Raw genomic sequence first — 24,368 nt, forward strand, 5'->3', positions numbered from 1 at the left:
TAAATATTTCTATTTCATATTTGGACAGATGTTCTTATGTCACATGATGATGTCAAACTATTTTCCAGTCCTTTAGTAACCAAGCAGGATGTTATATAACAGGTACTAGAAATAAACATTTTAAATCAGCCAATCCATCTACCTCACACCTAAGAACTAAAACTGAGGAGACCTGAGAACTAATCATGTTTATTTTAATAAATTAAGGCATTCCAAGGAAATTCCATTTGACTGGAAAGTGCTAATGTTCTGCCAATAATAATAAAGGCCAGCAGGATGACTCAGAGAGCTAATGGATAGTTAGTCTGATGTTACTTCAAGGTAATAAAGCTGTTATAAAATTAATAAAGAATTAAAGTACCAGAATATAATTAATATCAGTCAACCCAGTTCAGTGGCAAATAGATCTTGTAAAATAGTTATTGCATTATTTGATGAGACAGACATTTGGCTGATGAAACTAATTGTATATCTGCAATATATTTGTGGGAAGCAGTTGACTTACCAGCATATGACATTCTCATTATGAAAATTAGCACAACACTATCAATATGTGTTAAATGGACTAACAAAATGTGTTAAATGGACTGAAAACTGAAAGATCTGACAAAGTAATAATGAATGGAGACTTGTAACAAACTTTAGGGCTTTTGTGATTTGGAAATAAATATAAATCATCAGTGATTTGGAAATAAATAAATACATCCATGATAATAAGATCTGTAAGATTAATAAGATTGTGAGGATGAAAGCTTAAGATAGTCATGTAGAACAATTTGAATCACTTAATGAACCATGCCAGTTCTAATTAAACATGTCTTAATAGAGCCAAATGCAAAGGGATTAGAACTAAAAGCTCTACCAGCAGCCACGTCTCCTCCGTGGAAACACAGGGTCTGACAGGTACCAAGGACTACAAGTGACAAACAGCTGATATTGTAGCAAAAAAAGCCCAAACCCTAATATGATCCTTGTATATAGATAAAAAAGCAAACCAGCTTTAAACAGCTATGCAACACTGGTGAAACATGCAGTGAACCACCACATCAGGTTTCACATTTTAGAAAGAATGTTTTCAAAACAGAATACAAAAAAGCAGACAAAATTACTCGAAGAGAAAAATGTCTTGCAGTGACATGTTTGAAGGAAAGACTTAAAGTTCACTTGTTAACATTATTAACTAGCTTGACTTAATATATCACAGAAAATACTGGCTCCTACAGGGTTCTTTAGCGTAAACATAAAGTTCAGGTAGGAAACACAGCATATTAAACAACAAGTTATTTATAACTCAAATTACCATGGGAATTCTCAATAGCATCTTTAGTTCTTGAGGTCTTCAAGTCTGGATACCTTTCTGAGTGTTGCAGCGCAGCATGTATTTGCATGCTTACTACTGCAGTTGAACACAATTCTATACAGAGGTAACTGGATAATAATGACCTATGATACAGAGAGCAAATTAACTGACTTGGTTCCTTCTAGCTTTTTTTTTTTTTACTGTGTGGATACAGTAAATATATTTTACTCTCTCTTCTGAAGAAGTAAGCTGACACCACTTTGCTAATTTTGGACTACTCTATGTTGAGATCTGCCAGAAATCACTAAAGATTGTCAGCTCCTCAGGCTTATCGTCAGAACGGGTATTCCCTGGGAAGGCTATTAAAATGGTTTTGTTTAAAGAAAAGGTGGGGGAGAGGGAAGAGAAAATCCTAAACCTGATCCCATTGACATTAATATGTGATTTGTCATTGATTTGCAGAGGCAAGATCTGGAGTAGAGTTCACAACACTATGGAAATCGTTCTAATTCTCTAATTTTGGGGTTCTTAATTCCACTCACAGTTTCTTCAGGACCAACTGCTTAGCTCTGTGTATGGTGTAATAATGACAGTCAGATCTTCCGCTTTTCCAGAAATAACCATGTCATAAGCTGCTGCTTCCTTGTTTTATGTATTTACAGACATCAACAAGACTATATAAAGCCTCTCTATAATTTGTTCATATACAGTAGTTTTCCTTTTGGTACATTTTTAGATCAACTGCACTTAAACAATACTTCCTCAACCTACTGAACTTTGCTCTGGTACATGATCAAGAGAAATGCAAATACTGTACTGTTTAAAAGATGACAGCCAACATTTTCCACAGGACTTGCTGAAAGGGTAGGGTACTATGAAGTACAAAGAGTTTAGTGTGACTCCAAAGTGGTGCAGCATTCATGCTTACAAACTCTGCATCTGCCCTCTGAGTTGCCTACAAAGCAAGATAGGTGTAAATTTATCAGTGTGCAAGAAGCAGAAGCTAACTCATGATCTTTCAGTTTTCTAATAAATGGTGTCACTTCAAAGAAAATAGCTTTAGGCCTCTTTGCAAATAATTTTATCAAAGGGAGAATTATAAGAAATAAGATGACTCTTCAAGGAAAAGCTGTGTCCATGTGCTCCTTTCCTTCTTTGGTGCAAGGTACAAAAAAAGCTGTAAACATTTGGAGGGGGTATTTTCCTAAGGCTAGGTTGTTGTGTGCCTTCAAGCATACTACCTTAGAATCTCAGGAATGTCAAACCTACCCTTTTGTGAATTTTCTAGTGTAGAGGAGATAAACAGACCCAACTTCTGGTTACTGGCTCTAGTACAGGAAACCTTTCTATCAGATTCTGCCATTCCCTACAAAGAGGTGTGGCTAAGCACAGCCGTGCCTGCAAGATTTTTCAGTCTAAAAAGCTTGACTGCTAAAGCAGCAGACTGGACAAAAGTCACCAAAGACTGTGGAGACATGAAGATTTTTTTTACATGGTTAAAGTACAAGCTAGATCAGTCCCAATTACAGTACTGGGCACTGTTGCATGAATAGATTTCCCCTCACAGAGTGTAAAGTACACCAAGAAAAATTCATAGTGGTTTTGAAAAACAATTTTCAGCTACCTTGTATGCTACAAAAATTCTCCTGTTCTGATTCTGTTTTGATCCCAGGCAGCTAATGTATGTCTTACTGTGCAGAGCACTTGTGTAGGGAGAGAACCTGTTAGCACGTCGCCATTGGATGAAAAGACTCTTTATGTGCAAATTTTGTTTTAAAATGCTGATTAGCCTCATAATTAACAATCAGAATACTGAGGAGAAAAGCACTTGGAACATCTGCAGTTTGCAATGATTCTATCTGAGTTGAGAATCTACTGTGCATTAGAATACACACACATCTCACTACATCTTAGTGAGGAAAAACCACAGCAATTTCATCAGATACCAGATGATATCCCAGCAGGTAAATAAAAACATTACAATGTTAATTTTTGTGCTTTCTAAGTGGAAATTGTTGAGATACTGTATTTAATAACTATTTAATTTGTTTTTCAGCATAGTCTTAGATTACTAAACCATCTTGAATGGTGATTTTTAAAAGATGTTCACAAACTAAATACAGTTATAGAAGGACATCCCCAGAATAGGAGACCCCAAAGAACTAAAATATTACTCCAAATTGTATTAGTGGTTCAAACAGATGACCCTTTTCCTTATGACTGAGTATAGGGCTGTATCTCCCCATATTGTTTGAGAAGTACCACATCACATAGGAGGTCATACATCTGCTAGCATTTTCAAGAGGAAAAAGAGTGATAGAGGCCATGATAAATATCACTTCAGGAAAGTATTCTACTAATTCTCATTTTCCTCTGAAGATTCAACTAAAGGTGGTGTTCTTCACTTGCAGATACACAGTGTTTCTGAATGCTGACTACAGATAGATGTCTCATGGCAGCTGAATAGCATCCCTTCTGTATAACTACCTGGGCAGATTCAGAATACCTGTGTGGTCAACAAAGAAAATCAAAGTACATACATCAGTGCAAAAGAGAATAAAGTTATATCTGCTTTGTAGGAACAAAACATTCTTGTGGGACCAATTACATTGCAACTCCTGTTCTGCGGGCAGTACTAGAGATACGTGCAGGTGGCATATTCTGCAGCCAGTAATCCAAAGGAAACTGCTGAAAAATAATCACACACTAAAAAAATAACACTGAGAATGAAGGCAGACACAAATGGTCTTTGAGATGGAGAGTGGTACACAACACGAAATGAGATAGAAAACAACTGACACAGGGACAGGCAGGACAGGCATATGAGCAGTACAAGAAAAGGCATGGAAGCCTGGAAAGGGTGGAAGCATATGGCTATACCATGTGCAACTGAAGTCAGCAAGAGCTGACTCAAACTGGCAAAAATGGAAGGATATACGTAAAGGTAAAAGAATGGTGATGCACAGGGTGTGTGTTGGTGCTGATTTCACAGGAATCTGAAGCTAAGTAGTCAAGAATCTGATAGAAGATGAAAAGCTGGTACAGGCAATCTTTTTCAGCTGCTAAACTTGTATTAGGTGAAATTCACTGCATCATAACTGAAATGCATGCCCACTGTGAATGCCTCAAGCCACCACAAATTGTCTTTCAGGATCCTGCAGAGCCCTGTCATACATATGGTCTGGATCCTAAATAATTTTAAGTAGGTCTTGTCCTGTAAAACTCCAGCAACTAACTCAGTAACAAATGTCTTGAAGTTTCAGCAGGAAAAATATCCCTTTCTCAGTTGTTATCTAGCCTGGCTGCCCCTTCAGGACCTTTGCAAATAAATGGAGCAGTTTTGCCACACTTCTCACAAGGAACAGCTCCTGTCACATGGCAGCCTGCTAGAACCCTGTGACATGGCTTGCATGAGTTAGGATTACAGAATCAAGCCTACAGAGACTAATGGATAAGCTGTTCCTACCTAGTAATCTAAAATTATTCGCTAGCCTCCAGACTCAGGTATTATGCTCTCTCCTGACTCATGCTACCTTTCAGCCCAGAATCCTAATGAATCTGACTTAATCCACCCCTCTGTGCTGCTGATCACTACTAAGTCTTCCCCATCTCTGTTGTCAAAGTGCCATGCTTTAAGAAAAGCACAGAATACAGCCTCTGTGGCAGCACTGAGTGAACACTACTTTTAAGGAGAATGTACCAAATCTCATTAAAAAAAGATAAGGCCACCTGGATCTTAAGACAGTCGGTTTAAAAAAAAAAACCCCACAAAACTATTTTGAAACCAATTACTAAGAAAAACAGAAAGGAAAACAAGTTTGCTGCCAACAAACCTTGTAGCCCTTGTCATCTATTACCACATGAACAAAAGCACTCAATGACTGACTCCAAGACCATTGCCAATTATTATGACAACATACAGTATAATCATATTATGTTTACAATATAATACATGTGAGTATTCGATAGAGCCTGGCAGCACTTCAGTCACTGCCTCTTTTATGCTTTAAAAATCAATTTTTCAAACTGAGTTTGCTGTATAACGTGCTCCCTAATTACATACGTTACTGTATAGAAAACAAGAAAAAGATATTGAAAGTGATTTCAGGCAAACCTCTTAACATTTAGTGAGATAAACCATTTTTATTCACACACATCGCCCCCCTACCAGCCAGCATAATGTCTTTATTCTATAAACATGCCCCATCTCGTTCCCACTGACATTAGTGGTAAGTTTTCCAGAAGTTTCAGCTGAAGCAAAATCAAGATCAAAATGTTCAGGGCCTAGTTTTAAAGGGGTTCTTGCTTCACTCTTTAGTCTACAATTGCAAATAACTATAAAGGTAAACAGGATCATTTAAACATCTGCTTAATTTGTGAATGACATCAGATAACAAGCTTACCAAATGACTCCATTTATATTTGCCAAATCATGTGCAAAATACAAGTGGGAGGTCACCTTGGAAAATACGAACTAAAGACAGATGCTCAGACTCAACTATCTAGATACTAAGAGACCCCATTGTCAGCCCATAGTCAACAACTCAGTCAAATATTTGGGTGGGCTACCTACTTTGCAGATAAATCAGGACACAGGTGCCGAGATACTTAAAACAGTAACTTGCATGCCAGCTTAAGTGTGCCATGCCTAAGCAACAGCACACAAATACGTCTATAATGATATTTCTGGAATCTCTCTTCTTCCAGAAGCAACATGGCTCACACAGCTCTTCCTCTGAGTTAATGAACCTCACTAGATTCAAGATATCATTATAAATTATTATAATGCACCAGCTTGGGTGCCTGTCATGGTTTAAACATGGCTGGCAGTCAATCACCACACAGCTGCTTGCTCACCCTCCCCCACCCTCAGGGAACAGGGGAGAGTGTTGGAGGGGTAAGGGTAAGGAGACTCACAGGTTGAGATAAAAACAATTTAATAATTGAAATAAAATCAAATTAAGTTAATAATTATAATAATAGTAGTAATAGAAAATACAAACAGGTAATGCACAATGTGATTGCTCACCACCCTCTGACTGATGCCTAGCCTGTTCCAGGCTAGTGATCCCAGAGAAGAGAGAATCCTGGAACCACCATCCCGAAAACCCAAGTGGAGCTTCCCAATCAACCTTTATCTATATACCGAGCCTGACATTAGATATGGAATATCTCATTGACCAGTTTGCGTCCGTTGTTTTGGCTCTGCTCCCCAGCTTCTTGTGTACCTGCGCACCAGCAGGACATGAGAAGTTGAGAAGTCCTTGATTTCTTAGCAACAAGTAAAAACATCAGTACATTATCAACATTCTTCTCATATCAAATCCCACACTAAATCCAAAACACAGCACTATTCTAGCTACTACAGAGGGAAAAAAACCCAAAACAATTAGCTCTATCCTAGCCAAAACCAGGGCAGTGTCTCTACACTGTGTTCCACTGAGCAGCCAGTTTCAGAGACTTCTTAGCTCAGGATCAGTTAAGAATGAAATCAATTTAGGTTTAAAAATTTAGATTTAAAAGCAGTAGTTTTATTCACAGCTTGCTTTTCTCCATACTGTCCTGGTCCCTCGCTATCATGGCTTAAATGCATTTCTATGATAAAATGTTACTTAATGTAATAACGGAATTACCAAAAAAGTGACATTGCTGAATTGATGTAATGTGTAAAAAAACCTGGTTTGATAGTTGGTTTCAGAAGGTAGTGGTTAATGGGTTGTCCTCAGCCTGGAGGCTTGTAACAAGTGGGGTACTGCATAGGTCTATACTGGGACCTGTTCTGTTTTACATCTATCAGTGACCTGGAAGAGGCAATGAAATGATGAAGTATGTTCTCAGCAAGTTTCCAGATGACACCAAACTGGGCAGACCAGTCAAATATGCTCAAGAGCAGGGCTGCCAGTCAAAGGGACCTAGATAGGCTAGAGGGTTGGGCTGACATGGAATTATGAAATTCAACAGGGACAAATGAAAGTCTTGCACTTGGGAAGGAAAACACCCCTGAAGCAGTACAGGCTGGAGACCAAGTGGCTGGGCAGCTGGGGATATTGGCATCAAGAACATGAGCCAGCAGTGTGCTCTGGCAGCAAAGAAGGGCAACAACATCCTGGGCTGTACGACCAGGCACATGGCCAGTAGATCATTAGACATCATTATCCCCCTTCACTCAGCACACTTCCAACTGCATGGAGAATACTGCATCAAGAACATGGCTCCTAGTTTTGGGCCTCCCAGTATGTTGATAATCCAGAGTGAGTTCACTGAGGGGCCACCAACATGGTCAGGGGGCTAGAGCAGAGACGGGGGGAGGAGATGCTGAGGGAAGTGGGCTTGTTCAGCCTGGAGAAGAGATGGCTTTGGGAGGACCTAATGGCAGCTTTTCAATACCTGTAAGGAGCTTACCAAGAAGATGAAGCCCAAGAAGATGAAGCCAGGCTCTTCTCAGTGAGACACAACAGGTCAAACTGAAACAAGAAAGGCCCCAGCTTGACATAAGGATAAACTTTTTCACTAGCCAACCACTGGAGCAGGTTGTCCAAAGAGGTTGTGTAGTCTCCATCCTTGGCAGTATTCAAGACCTGACTGAATAAAGCTCCGAGCACGTGCATATGGATGCCACAACTTGAACTCCAGTTACTGACAAACACTGGCTTGTTCTGCTATTGAAAGGTGCTCAAAAACATATGCCACCACTGGCAGCTCCAAAGCACAGCCCTGGTTACATGGGGGGCAGAGTCAGAGCAAGTAACAATTGCAGTTACATTCTTAAACGTGATGCTCAGCTTGGAAATTTTAGTGCTGGCACAGTGATCTGAGTGGAGCTGCTTTGCAACTACCCGAAGAATGTCTGGAACCTCATAGAAACTTCTCTGATTCCTGTTGGGGGATGCATTTTCACACTTCAGTGTGATTTATACAATCTAAGATCCATGTATAAACTTAACAGGAAAATTTGGAATATATGTCCTTGTATTTCTATAGCACCGGCTAAAGAGAAAACATTTGAAAGTATCAGGCTGAAGAGAAACTGTTAGAGTAATTCAAGTATCTGTCTTGGGACATACTTAATATTTTCCCTTCTGACCTTGGCACAGAAATTAGGTCTGTGATAAGGTGCTAGTACAAAGAAAGACTGTATTCCACACCAAAGGAGAATGGGTAACACTGCAATAACAGGAACAGAATGAACTTAGATAAAATAAAGTGCATGGTCACACACATAGGAGTAAGAATTCCTGTGATAAGTTGGAAATAACAAATGAGGAGAAAGAAAAGGTTGTATTAGTCCATCAGAGGATGACTATGAGCAATCACTGATGTGGTAGATAACACTAAGATATTCTGGGTAAGATGTTGCCAGGAAAGATAGAGAAGTTTTAATATGAGGATACAAAGTGCTAATCCGAGTGAAACATATTACATGTAAGGTCTTGTCACTCGTATTCAAGAAAAAATAAATCAAAATGGAGCAATTACAGAAAAGTCTGACTTGAGCTCCCAGGTAACACAGTAACAAAAATAAGATAAATGCTAAAGGTGTAGATAAAAAGTCTGCTATGAAAGAAAAGTCTGAACAAACTATTAACAAGCTTATAAAATTCACCACTTTGCATATTTCCTTTACAATATCCTTCACGTATAAATAATTACTATTTCAAATGACCAGCATTATGTAAAGTGTTTCTCTAGACAGGAGTTTTAGCATATTTTTCTTCTGGGTATCTCTTTTTATCATCTTCTGTTCCAGGACTATGGATATCAATCACTCTGCAATTTATTTCAACATGGATCCTCACAAATACAGATAAATTTGTTATTCTCTGAGAGTTACATGAAATTGTAGCAGAAGTATCAGTTACCAAGGAGAAACAGAAATGACAGAGTTTGATTTCATCATGAAAAGAAAGTCCGTGCTATCATGAATTCGTATTGCTGGAATCAGGAATCTTACTGTCATTCTTCAGACAAGATTACACGGCAATTTGCCTGTCCAATTAATCCTCATGGCTCTCCTGTTAGGTAGTTTAGAGACCTGTCTAAGGCCACAAAAGTAAATCAACTAGGATAAGAACACAGCAAGGTCCATCTCCCAGGTGTGTGTTGACCATTAGACCATGCTCCTCTTCTAGGATGGGATCCTGGCAAATCCCAAGCTTTATGGGAAAGAGGCTCTATTTAAACATTTAAAACTTTAAAGCACTTACTGGAATAGAAAAAAGGAAACGGAAGTAGAAAATATGAGAAATCCAAGTTAATCCAAGAAACACGATGGCAATTGATCACAGTGCAGTCTGGAAGGAAAATGCAATCGATACAGAAGGGAAGAAATCACATAAAAAAAGATATTGCTTCAGTGACTGAAGCAAAGATCATCAAATTGCAGCTAGGGATGATTAATCTCTTCTCACCCCTACTGAACAATGAAAACTAGAAAGCTAAACATTAAGAAATGTCATCTAGTGACAATATACATCTTTCTTACAACTCTGTAAAAGTGGCAAAATAGAAGTCTGAAATTGTTATTAGAATTGCTATTCAGTGCTTTAGAAGTGTCTTACTCACCAAATAGACTGCTTGCTTACTGCAAGGGAGTGTTTTGATGCACCTGTGCTCCTGGAAAATGATGTTACCATGAAAATTGTTCTGGCTTTTAATGTCTTCTAGATCTGGTATTGATATTTTGATGACAAATTGATATTTTTGGTGACAATTTCAATTTGTTCCAGGTATTAGGAACATAACATTGTTAATGAAAATAATGCTAACATTTACAAAATGTATGATGTTACTGATCTAGACAGAAAGTACCACACAGGCAAGTATCCTAAATATTTAGGAAATAAATTGTAATGTTTTTTTTAAATATTATTTTGTACCTAAGTAGTAAGTCAGTATGGTCCTATATATACATAGAGGATAGCAATGCTATTTTGCTATGAAAATCAGAATCTTTCATTAGAGAATTTGAACTTTTTTTTTTTTTTTTTTTTTTTTTTTTTGAAGAGAAAAGCAGGGAGTTCCCACTCTGCAGCTTGGAAAACTGAAGTCTCATAATCAAGAGCTCAAAAGTCAAGCTCCATTATTCATATTTTACAGTATTATATTCCATGTGTAGCTACAGTAACTCACTGCCAACACTTTCACAGCACAATATTACTTAGAAGCAAGAATGCAAAATCTAGCTCAAAGGTTTTAGTGAGAAGTTCAGAAGAAAATCTTCTGTGTTTTCTCATTTTACCTTCTAATTCTCAGCTTGTTCAGTCTCTTGTAGGACTATATCTGAGGGCAATACTTGAATACATACCCTCCTTTGTGTCCTATACTTGCTTTCTGGAATTAACATAATAAAAAAAAAAAAACCAACGACTCCTCTAGATTACATCAGAAACTTATCTGGCCCTCTGTTAGTACAAGAAGAGGAGAAGAATGATGGTCCAATTTCTTTCCCTCTCTCCTCAGATGGGTCAATATGACATAACTGGGGACTCGACCACCTGCCTTTCATAGGCAGGTGAGTCACTCCTAGGATTAAGAACACAGACATTAATGTACACCTGATCCTTCAACCTCAAGGTCAAATCAAACTCTTTTCTCTTTCAGATACTATTAACTCTGAGAATGAGATTTTTTCCCCCCTTATGTGTCACTGAGTTTTAATTCTAATTTATTTTTAATGTAAGGATTCCCTTAGTTCAGTTTTCTTGAGTTTCAGTTTTTAAAAAAAGTTTTCTTAACATTTTCCCTCAGAATTTAAACTATTCTTTCTTTCCAAGGTTTAGATGACATTATAAAATGAATACTGTTTCTTTAAAGCTGACACAGTAAGAACGAGCAAGCTGTCTTAGATTGCAGGCCATTTCATTTCTCATAAGCATGCTATCATTAGCTACCTTTAGGAGAATGAATTATATTGATTGGTTCAAATCAAACTTGTGACCTGGTGGCAGTATTAGATGTTTGTTACAAAGCATCATCTCCTCATTAATCTTTCATTAGACAGCATGATCCGAGAAGCCAGCAGCAGTCACACCACGCTTACTCTCTCGAGTGATGCCACCACAGAGGGCTCCCTTATTGGATCAGAGCAATTACTGGCCTTACAACGCAGATTCTGAAAGCCTTATCAAATTTCCTCCTAGATATGGCAAGCTTACAAATAATCATGTGCTGTTTCTTGGGTGAGGACATCACGGAATTACACCAAAATGCAGTAAGCTCAAGTCATTTGCAATTAAACATGTGACTCTCAATTCTGAGATGATACATCTTCATTTACAGTCTATGAAGTATTTTACAGAAAGCCGAAATACATAAAATGAAGGTGTCTTTAAAAGTTCCAGTCAAATAGAAAACTGCCGAATCAGATTTCTTTATGGGAGAAACGAAGCAGAAACTCTGGTACCTGGATTCCTGGCATCTCAGTGCTGTGACTTAAAGGAACTGGGTAACAACTGCAAGTAAACAACAGACAGTATGAGAAAGCAGCATCTGTTCCTGCCTACCTAAGCACTGCTGGAACAGAGCCCAAGAGGGGGACAGAGGTGCTTATTTTCAGCTCAATAGCACGTCATAACAAGGCTTGGGGGGGAAAATTGAGCATTGTGCAACTCTAACAATACATGATTATGTGCATGCAAACATAAAAGAAGTTAAAATGTTAGTGGCTCTGAGTGAAGAAGTGCCTTAATATACTGCAACTGACCTGTACTTCCAGGGATCCTCAGGCTTACAAATATAAGGGTTGTATCACTAAGTTATTTTCTGCAGCCATATGAAGGTAGCATTAAAATCTGAACGCAAGACATCCCATTAACCCCTGCAACCATTAAAATAAAAATTAACGTGGCAAAGCACAAAATAACTCTCCATTATAAGAGAACTTAAAAACACACACTGCAGAAATGTTCTTAGTTATGCGGCTTAAAAATTATTCTGGCTAAATTAACAAGTTTTGATCAGGGATATGGAAAAGTGACATGCAACAGTGCACACTGATGTAGTGTAACCGTCCCACTATTGCCTCAGGCAAAGTTGTGAGCACCTTCCCGTCCCACAGACATTACACCTCCTAGAAACACCATCCATGGCCACACCCATGGCAAATCCAACAGAGTTGTGCACTATCAATATGACTGTGAAAGGACAGGCAGCCTCCCCAGATTATAAAAATTAAGACTGGCTTCCTTTCCCACATGAAAAAAGTCCCAAAAAAGACACTTCCAGGACAAGTATATTTAGATAAAATCCAGGACAGGTAGATGAGGCTAATGTCAGTTGTGGGTTCATCTTGTTATGGGCAGTACAAAACGTCAGCATGACTACACAAACTCCAGTGGTTCAGAGTTTGGAATTTGCTCTTAAAAAGATAATCCGAGCTTTACTGAAGTGCCTCCTTTTTTATTATGCTGTTGGCTTGGGCACTTAGTTAAGAATTTATCTCCTCTGTGTTCAGCAAGAAACTTCTATCATTGTTCCCTCCACCAAAGCACATATATTTGGAGAAGCAAAATGATACTGCTCTAATTCATATGACATACTCTATCACTTCCTGCATGATAAAAATCAGTCCCTAGTCTTTGCTGTTATCACAACCCAGGCATAAGAAAGACCAACAAGACGGTCTGACCCAGATTTCTACGAAAGACATATTCGCTGTACAAATCTGGACCTGGTGTTTGCCAGAAAAATCAGCCTTCAAGTTTCACACTAACCTCAAAATACTTCATCATGACATGGATCCTCAGTGAGGAATATGGACTTTGGAAAGATTTAAACTGTAATAGGCCGTCTTAGCTCACACACACTCCAGCTACCAGACAAGTTTTGGATAAGATACCAGTATTCTGAAAAAAGATACAAGCCTCTGGTAAAAAACTTTTCAAATGTGAATGTGCCATTCTGATTCAGAAACTGAGACTCATAAAAGAGGAAGAGAATACATGAGAACTGTCAAGAGAAAATGAAATAGAACATGGTATGATTATATATCTTCAGTTGCACATAGCATGCATTCATTTTTTTAAAAGACTGAAATTTAAATATTTCTAACAGAAAACCGTGCATCTATCATAGCCTTCCAGTGCATTTACATTACAGCAAAATTTTAGCAACAATAGGCAAATACAACAAATACATTCCAAATTCTGACAAAACAGTTGCCAAGCTAATATGCACTAGGCAAGATTGTAAGCCTAGATAGTAAGACAGACTTTCTGGATGACAGTCCTAAGTCTTGACAAAATGCAGTAATAATAATGTTAATAAGCCTAACAGCCTAATTAATATTCAAACACATGCATATGAAAAATTTTAACCAGTGCAACTATCTTAGAAGTTACCCAGGGATTATTTCAGCCATAACTGAAAGGTAGGTATCTATGGGGCAAAAGGTAACAGCTGTGTTACACAATTGTTTTGGTTGGGGAATACATTCCAACTGAAACTGCAGAAATAATTTAGGCAGCTATATAAATATAATTTAAGGATATGGAGGTTAACAACCTTGAAAAGAATCTTTACTGACCACAAATGGCTTCTTTCCAAAAGACACCTCAGTATCACAGCATTCCCCTACACCTTCCTTGAAGCGTGAATCCCAAATACTGAATTTTTAATACCAATTCCTTGAACACAGACATGGTCAGTGGATGTTTCTAATCCAAGTTTTTATTAAACCTAATGGACCCTGACACACAAAATGTGATAAAAATCAAAACACAGTGATAAAAACTAGTGTGAATCATATAGGTTAATCATATGTACCATGCACCTATTTTAAGTGTAAGGCTGATAGACTGTTATTTGTTCTTTTTAATTCCCAGAAACAGATACATTAAGGAATAATTGTATTATTAATTTACTATAAGTTTTCCATCAGTAGTCTGTATATTACTACCATACTGTGAAATGTTGAAACAGGAAGGAATTATATATAATGCTCTTTTAAACTCCATATAATTAATAAGCCATCCTTAAGAAGTAGTAGATGTCTGAAAGACGAACTGGTTACATCTAGTAGAAGGACCAAGAAAGGTATAATTTCATTTTCCAACTTACAAGCCATTGAATCCCTTGCTCAAATTGCTGGAGATTGATAATAAACTGTAGGTGTCATCATGATCATGGTCATACAAGCCTATTATAATGAAGACAGAAGCAGTTTACCTTTTTCAACAATGCTATTCATTTCACCCAAGAAGTCAGAAGTGGATAATTTCCAATAGCAAACAATAATGTGACATATGAAACATGTCTGACATAACTGACTAACTAGTAAACCAGTCCACATAAAGCCATTTGTGTTAGAAAAAAAGAAAAGAAAAAGGACTGGAATAGCAGAACACTGCTTCACAAGGTATACAGTTCCACAGTTCTTGACTGAACTGCAAGCAGCTGGACCTAAGCGTCTTCCTGATCCAAACAGAGCTTGTCTAATGACAATAGTTCTTTCCACAGAAAGAAACTGTGTATCTCCATGCTTTCCTCAGGCTCTTGCTTGCTTGGCTGGAAAACTGAGATAAAAATGCAGCAGCTCATCTGCTTCTCAACAAGATGACGAGAATTCTTTTCATTCTAAGAAAACATTTTGCATTTGAAAAATTGTATTTTCTGACAACAAAAAATCCTACTACAATCCTCATTTCACCAGCTATTACTTCCCTTGTCTTTCATTATTCCTTCCCTATTTTTCTGTTCTGCAAGTGAAGGCTTCTGACTTTTTTGCTTGACCACCTAGAAATGCTCCAGGGGTATAAGATACATGAAGCAAAAATCAAATAAACTTAACAAACTAGATCTTTCATATATAATCACAATCAGTTGGAAACTTCAAAACAATACTGAGGACATTCCTTGAAGTTTTGGAATAAACAGTATGGCTTCATTAAAAATTAAGTTGCTGTAGTCAGAGAAATGTTAATGTCTTGAGTGTTAGACTTTACTTTGCTCAGCCAGTATCACTGATATCATTCTGTTGCATTAATAAATATAGCTGAATACATTTTCTGAATTTTGTCAGAGGCCTGGCAGCAAGCTCACTGCAACAAGGAAATCTTTTGGAAAGCCTGTGTAATGATAACCTTCCTGATAAATACTCAGGGTAGAAAACAAAAAGCATGATAAAAACCACTGGGTGTGGACTTTGAGAAAGACCTGAATCTATGCTTGTAGAAGGATGACAGATCCTTGCACAAAAGATACTGTCATTTGTTTCTTATTTGATAATATGAATTTAATCTCACAATGGTAATACAGAACTCCAGCAAATATTCTCATAAAATTATTGTATTTGATTCTATACAGAACTTATATTTACAGACTTGGATCCTGCCTCCAAGTACCTCCTGGTACTTCAGAGAACCACCCCAGTTTTCAGCTCCTTTCAGAAAAATCCAAACTCTCAAAAGGCTCACACCAGAAATGAAACAGGGAGGGAAAATTAATCTGTCTAAAAGGACTACCATTAACTCACAGTTCTCATCAGATTAATACAGCAATTGGGTTCCTAGCCTGGTCACCAGCTTTTTTAATCTTATATATGTGATGCAATACTTAGGTGTTGTAAAGAATTAAATCCTTAAACCCTGATACAGCAGAGCACTTAAGCAAGTAATCCCAATGAAGTAACTAACTAAATGTGAGATGTGACTTTCATGAAGAAAATCACACCATGAGAAGTTTAGCAAAGGTTTCTATAGCTTTCAACATGATTATAGGAGAGGAAGGAATGACCCAGATAAGGCAAAACCACAGCAAATTAAAAAAAAAAGGTTAAATTAGGTGAAGTAGGTTATAAGAACCTATTTAGTACATTCACCTGTGAAAAACCTAAAACCTGTGAAAAACCTAAAACCTAAAGTGCAACTTTAAATGCTATTAACAGAGCAAGGCCTGGTTTAAAATAATACCCACGTTGAATCTTATATGGTGAAGTACTGTGCTGAAGCCAGAGTAACTGGAGATAATGGCACCTGATTAATTCATAGATGGATAATTTTTCTGTAGACAATTTAGAATTGAACAGAGGAAATAACTCACCAGTACTAAAGGATGGTAAGACAGATCTTTGTACTGTAGACATCAACAACCATCTGGAATCTGGACTGTTTAGTTTAGAACACATGGTATAAGAATGACTGGTAGTGAGAGGAAATACTGTGAACAAGTTTACAAAATCTAACATATATCTCATTCCAAAAACAGACTTTCTGCTTCATGAAACAAAACAAACTTCACTAAGTTTAATGCCAGAAAACAACCAAAATCTTTCACAACCCTGCCTCTGAATATTTACATTTTTGCTGTTCTTGCTGCAAAATCATAAAATTTCATTAACTCTGTACTATTTCACATCAGAAATATGTATTCTGCATGTTTGTATACACTAGTTAGCACACATTTTCTAGACATCCACATCAGTAGTAACAGTAACACCTTTTAAAAAGATTTGCAAGCATGGCTGAGCCTTGCTCACATACATAACAAAACATGAAACTATATGTATTTTGTGGGGGTTTTGGATTTTACCAAGAGCTTTTGGCACAGCATAATTCCCTCCTATGCTGTCATTCCAGATCACAGATTTGAGAAAAACAAAACACATTCTCATTTACTTTTAAGTCTGTGGTATACTGTATCTAGCATGGAATTTCTCTGTAAGCAAAATTCACTTAGGCGAAGCATTATTTACTAATCAAGTGTTTGGTAATACATTAAGCAATTCAAATACCTCCTATACAATCAACAGTGTACCTTCCAAGGACTGTAGAATGTATATTCTTCAGAGATTAAGAATCACCTACCACAGTGAGTCACACAAAATCCCAATACTTGGTTTCTTTCCAAACAGTCTTACTAGAACACGAGATTGAAAACTAAGCTAAAGGCTTATTGTAAATCACTCTGTTTTTGCAATATGCTCTGCAATTCTAATAATCAATCAGTTGTAAAAAGGTTTCATTTGCACGTGACAATATGGGGTAACATCCACTACAAGGAAATTGAAATACATTATCAGTGCCAGATAGGTTTTAATAACTTTCTTTGGGTTCTTCTTCTGCGAGATAGAACTCTTGCTTAGAAAGTCATACAGAAGATATTAAACTGGAGAAATTAATCTAATTTACAACCAACAGAAAAGTTAAAAATATAAAATCCATTGGAATAAGCAGTCAACTATAGTTAGATATAAATGGTATTTTTATATGTATTCATACATAAGCATAAAATAAATTACTTGTTACCAAACTGTATGATTGGTGCTCATCTGGAACACCAGCTTGATAAAGAATGTATATGAAACAGTGGTTTGTATACCAAGGTATACTAGTACATATGTCCATTGAAATATAGAGATTAGAATCTGCACTTTCTACCCAACCTAAATACAGATATTGTATCTACCATACAGAACAGAGCATCTGATCCTATTCTAACAACAGCACTTCCATTGATATCCCCCTGTCATATGGAGAGTCACATCCATATATGCATTACAACAATGCTAGACACATGTTATGCATTTAAAAAACCAAATAACTTGTTGTGCAAAATATAGTGAGTTTGATATTACTTTGTGAAAAACTTGGCAGAAGAGATAAGGTTATAAATTAGTATAGGCACACACAATGTGTTACTGGATGGCTGTCCTGAACAGTACATATTTGGATATGTACTTAAGTAAGTAACTATACCTTATAATTATGAATTACCTATATGGAATTGCATTAAGAAAAATATTTAAATTCTAAACTGATAACATCAAATGGAACAGAATTGCCTGATTTCATGTGAAAAACTCACATTATCAGGTAAAGAGATGGCCATTTCAACAGTAACTGAAAATGGAAATGCAGAACTGTACTGAGCCCTTCCATGGACATTCCTGCTGACCTAGGAGGAAGAGTTATCTATGCAGGATTAATATTTGAGCGCAATGTCTGCTCAGCATTCAGAGCAATGAAAGAACAGGCACTGCACATCCAGTACAGGGAACAAACAAGAATCCAGAAATCCTATTTTTCCAGGGCACAGTTATATTCCGCTTATGCCAACAGGACCTCCCAGTTCATGCACCCAAGTTGTAAACTATGATTCATGAAGGTGGCAGTGGATATAGATGTGCAGCTATGAAGGGAAGAGAAGGATCACTTTCACATGGGAAACTAATGGAAATTCAGCATACCACTAGCTCCCAGAGAACATTCTTATAAAGCAGAATGGCTGTCCTCATTAAACAGTTCTTTTGGTCGTTGTTCATATTGGTCCTAACTTGGCTATTCATTAAACAACTGTATCTCAGTCAAGTGATTTTTAAGTATGTAGTTTTATTTAACAAAACTTTTTTTTGAGCCACTGATGAGTATTTAGACTGGAAAACTAGATATTTAGACTAGAAAACTTCAGGTCACGTAGTATCCCAGCAAGCCATTTTTTGCTACTATAAATAGCCATGTTTTAATCCTTACCTGCTGAGAATGAGTGAATTTAAGGATTTAACTAAATCCTTTATGAATTTAAGTCAAACCCTGAAGATTAATTCAACGTGGCCCATTTCAGTTTCATATTCTATACTGCTTGCTATGTCACTTCTCTACCACAAAATATCTACGTAGCTATCTATAGCTGATCTACACATGACTAAATCTGGATATGTGTAAAAATAATTCTGTAACACAGTATTTGCTTTTAGAAAGTCCACAATTATCCAAGATGTATGCATCCTAAGGTCCTGTTGAAAGTTACCTTAAAACCTCTTGTGTACATCACTGCTTAGAACTTTAGAAGTGTAAAGTGCAACTGACATCCTATTTTTTTTCATGTAAGATGTGTTCATGCTGGCATATATTTTTTTTCCATAAGAACTTCTGGCTTTTAATCTTATATCAACAGAAACAATAAAATCAAAGAGAAAGAGAAGTGTCTCCAAGAGTTGTCCTCATAAAGGAAAAAGTTATGTTAACTCACAGTAATTAACAATACAGTCATAACATTGGCTGCAGTATAATCTAGACATGCCTGTTCTAGCTTCAGAATAATTTGCTGGGATACTTGTAGCGATCTAGGTGGGGCAGCACAGAGCTCAGCAATGGCTAGCAAAACGGTCTGTTTCAGGCAGTCAGAAGCTCAATGGAATTGAAAGCTTTACAATTGCAATATAATGTGAATCCTTACACAAGATTACAAGGAAGCATATTTATACATTTGATTTGCTAATCTTTAATTCAGAGTACATGCTTGGATGATAAGTGCCCTCACTTCCCCAGGTTTTGCCTTTATGTTTATAGGAATTAATACTTTCATTCTTCAAAAGGCCCATATCTGAATGAGACTGGCATGTCAGATCAACTATTACTTTTTGATCTAAGAGCCACTCCTGCAGGCTTCTTTGAAATTTGATATTAGATTTGGTTTTGCTGTAACCGTAGCTCAAGTTGGAAGTTAAATATTGACCTTAATTTAAGTCCTACCTATACATTAAAATAACAACAACCCTAGCTTGATATGGCACTGGAAAATTAAAGGACAGGTAAAGGTCAATTTACACAACCTATCAGTTGCTCACACCACCACTTCATAGTGTGGATACTAGCTTACAGTGCTTATATGCCTCTAGCATTTCACAGATGTTCACAATTACTTCCATGTCTCCAGAACAAACAATCCACTAATAATTCATAGAGTAGCAAAATCCACTGTAATAAAAGAATCCAGGAAACATGCACCCGAACTCACCCTAGCACACAAAAATGAGTGGATTTCTTGTACAGCCACATTATCTCATGCATCACTTTGCATTGCGGTCCCTGTTTAGGCTAACTTGACACAGCATCAAAAAAAGCCCATTTTCTGGAGAGAACAAGTTCACAGTGGCTGTCCTTACCGTGCGGTTTCTCTCAATATGTACAGATTGTCCACATCAACTCAGATTCATCGCTGTTCTTATGCCAGCAGTGGTACCAAGGATGTGAGGGAGGTGGCTTGCACCTTCCTCAGTGAGAGTCAGGGGTCATATACAAACAACCATCCGCACAATTTCTCCAGATTCCCCAATTTGTGCTCCTGACGCAGTCCTTATCAATTATTACAAGAGAGCTGGCTATCTGCACACAAAAGCATTCTGACTGCTCCCTCCCTTCGAATGACTTCTGTGCTCAGCCTGTGTACAGGGACCAGGGCAGGTTGCTATAGTCGCTATGAGGAGAAGACAGAGAACCAGCGTACAGGGAGAAAGGCCAGACTTTTTTTGTTCTGTTGTCCTGATATCTGCACATGGGGTAAGGCAGACAAAAAAAGCCCCTAAATATAGAATCAGTACATGATCATGCTGACATGTTAGTAAAAAAATGCATTTTTTCCCCTCTGTTACAGTTATTACCCGTTTCTTTTTTCTCAGGTAGGAAATGAGACTTTAATCAAGAAAAACACTATTACCTAAGAAGATTAAAGAAGTTCTATCAGAAAATTTTCCTTCTGAAAACTTAATCTGTGAGTAGAGATGTCAGTACAATATTCTAAGATGCACTTTGTTATCTAATTGGCTCTCATAAAGAAATAAAACATTACTGCACAGAACAAAAATACGCTCTACAATCTACTTCAATACATTTATTTTCCTAGGCTTGAAGACAACAGCAACATTAATCAAAGAGATAATAAGTATTGCTACTACAGAAAAAGTAGCCCATCCCCCCAAAGAGATGCACATTTATATTTAAAAAGCAATGTAATGGTTCCTTATAGTGACTTTTACCTGTATGCAATTCTCAAAGACAGCAACAATTTCCATTGTGAGGAACATTATATGGACAGGGATGTGCACTATGTAGAAGGGAAAAATTGTTACTAACCTTTTCATATCTCATAGCAGATACATCTCTTCCACTCTTAGCTGAGGCATCTCCTGGGCACTAGAGACAGATTTTTTTGGCACTGAGTGGGATGAGCACTTTTTTGTGCTTTTGACCAGAGTGGATACCACTCTGACCTGTTTTCCATTCCATTATGTGAAATTATTGATGGATACACACGGTGAAATGGAAGAAAAGGCAGAACACACCTCACAGAGCAGGCAGTTTAAAAAAGGAAAACTGATATTTTGCTTGTGTTCATAATTCTTCTTTATATGACTTTCAAAATGTACTTCATAGATCCTGAGAATCACAGTCTATTTGGAAGACAGGAATATTACCAAGTCTGCATCAGCCCTCAAAGTGACAGTGCTTTGCAATGATAAAATATGGGTGACCAAGTAATTAGTTTGCAGAATTACAAAAAAGGTTGACTTCCCTACAATATTGCATGTGCTATTTAGAAATTGTAAGGTAATCTAGATAATGTAATAGTAAGGCAAGCTAAAAACTTGCAACTAAGAGAATAGTAGATAGTAAGAGAATACTATCCAGCAAATATTTGTTAGAAAGTATCTATGGATAGGCAGGTATACCTTTTATTTTTTTCTACACATGGAATAAACAGGACAATGCCAAGGCTTCAGATTAGAATAACACAGAGGGTTAGACAAACAATTGAGGCTATAAACCTTCCCCCTCCTCTACGCCTATGAAGCTCAGTCACAAAAATGGAGGATAAAGAATATCAATTAAGTCAATCCTTCTTTTTGTCAAGAATTTGGACAAAACCTCAAAGGTCTTTGCCCTCGTAGAAGGAGACCAAAAAAAAGGCCCTGGTACTAGTGATAAGTACATTAGTTTGGAGTTATTAAGAGTTAGCGAGGTCTTCCGTAATAATCAGACCACTGTAAAAGAGACCTGACCTTACCTAGCACCAGGGACTGAGGACTAGCCATTGAGCCATCTTGAAGCATCAAAACATCTGCAACCCTTTAGCAACTATCAGCAGCATCTCATGTTTCGGGATTTCATCCTGTGATGATGAGAAAATACTAGGTGCAGATTACATGATGGTAAGTTTTCTAAACTCTACCTTCTAAGACGTCTGCTCATATGTGAAAGGTAACCCTGCACAAATGAGACACAGAGCTGTCTATAGAAAGGGATAGGTACAACCCAGACCAAGGCATGGCAAAGAGCACTACTGCTATGCGTTCCAGAGAGTTGGCTCTATGGCCTATTTATTCTCTGCTGTGGAAATAAATTTCTTGGCCATAATCTGGACCAGCAGTCTAGATTAGCAGTTCACAAACTGGAAATCATGCATCTGGGAGGAAAAAAAAAGGGGTAGCAAGTATCAGTCTCCAGCACAAGTTTCTCAAAGCAGCAGCTCTTCTGCTTTTTAAGTTGCTTTGGGCTCAGCTCAGCGAGTCGACTGCCACACTGAGCTTCTGTGAAGTAGTTAAAAGCTACTGGGGAGAGCTGCTTAAAGTAAGTATTCCTGGCGAGAGGAGAAAAGCATGCAGCTTCCCTGTGAAGTAGCAGTGAAGGATATGATCTTTCTCATTGACACAGAGTAAGGAAAAATTCTCAAAGCCACCATTTTGACATCTCCCTTTCCCTGGAGACATGGTCTGAATATGGCATGCATTGTGGGGCTGGATTGGCAGAACTGTAGCCCCCAGCAGCCACCCTTGTCCTGTAGCAGAGAGAGGTACCTGTAATGGCAATTCTCCAGGGCACAGTCTAGAGTTATCCCCAGCCTTTTACCTTATCCTGTTCTGTTCCCCCCATCTCAAGAACACATGTATCCAGCTGAGCGGAAGGATAGGGAATGGCAGAGAAAACATGTGAGAACTGCTCCTGGATCTACCTCATGCAGCGTTTCCAGCAGATCTGGAATTTAGCTGTGGGCGTAAACAGTTTATTGGCACAGGTGAGGCTATATCAAGAAGAGTAAAAATAGGATGGCGTTGCCAGTCAGGTGTTGCTTCTAACATCAGCAGAGATTGCAATGCCAATGCAGGCACCTGCCTCAAAGGAAAATGACATTAGAGGTTTCTGGCCTACACTTCAATCTGTAGTGGCATTGGAATCAAAGGAGGGAAAGGAATACCCAGGTAAGAACAACTAAACATGCTAAAGCTCTCAGGAGTAGGAAGAATACTTTGATACATAACAAGGGAGACAACAGAAATAAGAAAAAAAATCTTCCTCCATAGAACAAATGCTGTCACATAAATCTTTAGCAGAGGTGGCACCGGAAAGGTCCTAGAGATTAACAAAAGGAGAGGTGGATGGATATGTAAAGTTTCAAGCAATTTTTTTAAGTCATTGTGTCTGGCTGTAATGACAAACAACAGGACCAGTCTCTTTGTGGAAAGCATCAAGCCTTGGTTCTTTTTCTTATTCCCCACTGTAAAGGTCAGACAATTTTATCCCTCAGCTACTGTTCTGTGAGTCTTACAAAAATGCCTTGAAAACAGAATAAACCTTCTCTTGTCCAAAGATAAGATGTGTACCTTCAACCTTACAGAGGAGAGTTAAACAGCGCTAAAGCAGCACTCTTGAGAGAAACGGGCTTGCTAAGCTTTAAGAAGAAAAGGTCACTAGGAGTCATACTGCTGTCTTCCATGACCTAATAGAAGGGTGTAGAGAAGGTAAAGTCAAACTCTTCTCAGAAACGCACAGTGAAAGGACTGCATTAGCTGAAGCAATGGACACAAGTTTCAACAAGGGAAATTTTGGTTAGATATTAAGAAATTGTTCACCAGGAAGGCAGTCAAACCTTGGAACAAGTTACTGAGAGAGATGTAGAATTTCTACCCTTGGAAATGCTCAAAGCTTCACTGGACAAGCCTTGAGCAAACTAATCTAAGTAAGCCATGCTTTCAGCTGTGGTTTGAATTAGATAATCTCCAGAGATCCCTTCCAATGTGATTCTTGACTAGGCATTCCTCTTGTCAGAAACAGGAGATGGGGCAAAGATTCAAGAAAATAATCCTGTTAGTGTATCTCTGGTAACTTCTGAAGCATTTTTTTAAACAAACATGTGCTATGTTTACCTCCACTCTGTTGTCTTGTGGCAAACGTGAAAGAGAGGTGTAGGGGCTGCTGCCATGAAGCTTTGGAATTCTTGTGGTATGAGCGGCAGAATAAAAACCATGGTCCACACTAACATGAAGAAATTAGAGACAAATTTAATGAAGAAGAGTACT

At 37.8% G+C, this 24,368-nt stretch overlaps 1 long non-coding RNA gene across 4 annotated transcripts in view; it reads right to left on the reverse strand.

Annotated features, from left to right (window-relative positions):
- The window catches only part of LOC141941265 (uncharacterized), a 66,650-nt gene that overhangs the window by 31,704 nt on the left and 10,578 nt on the right, over positions 1 to 24,368 (reverse strand). The window contains exons 4-5 of one of the 4 annotated variants that reach the window (XR_012628262.1): positions 12,003 to 12,116; positions 11,703 to 11,751 (exon numbers count right to left, since the gene is read on the reverse strand). The exons of the other annotated variants lie outside the window; for them this stretch is intronic. This is a non-coding gene — a long non-coding RNA (uncharacterized LOC141941265). The remainder of the gene's footprint in view (positions 1 to 11,702; positions 11,752 to 12,002; positions 12,117 to 24,368) is intronic. 4 annotated transcript variants of the gene reach the window in all.

Source organism: Strix uralensis, chromosome 3, assembly GCF_047716275.1.
Source record: "Strix uralensis isolate ZFMK-TIS-50842 chromosome 3, bStrUra1, whole genome shotgun sequence".
Classification (NCBI taxonomy): Eukaryota; Metazoa; Chordata; class Aves; order Strigiformes; family Strigidae; genus Strix; species Strix uralensis.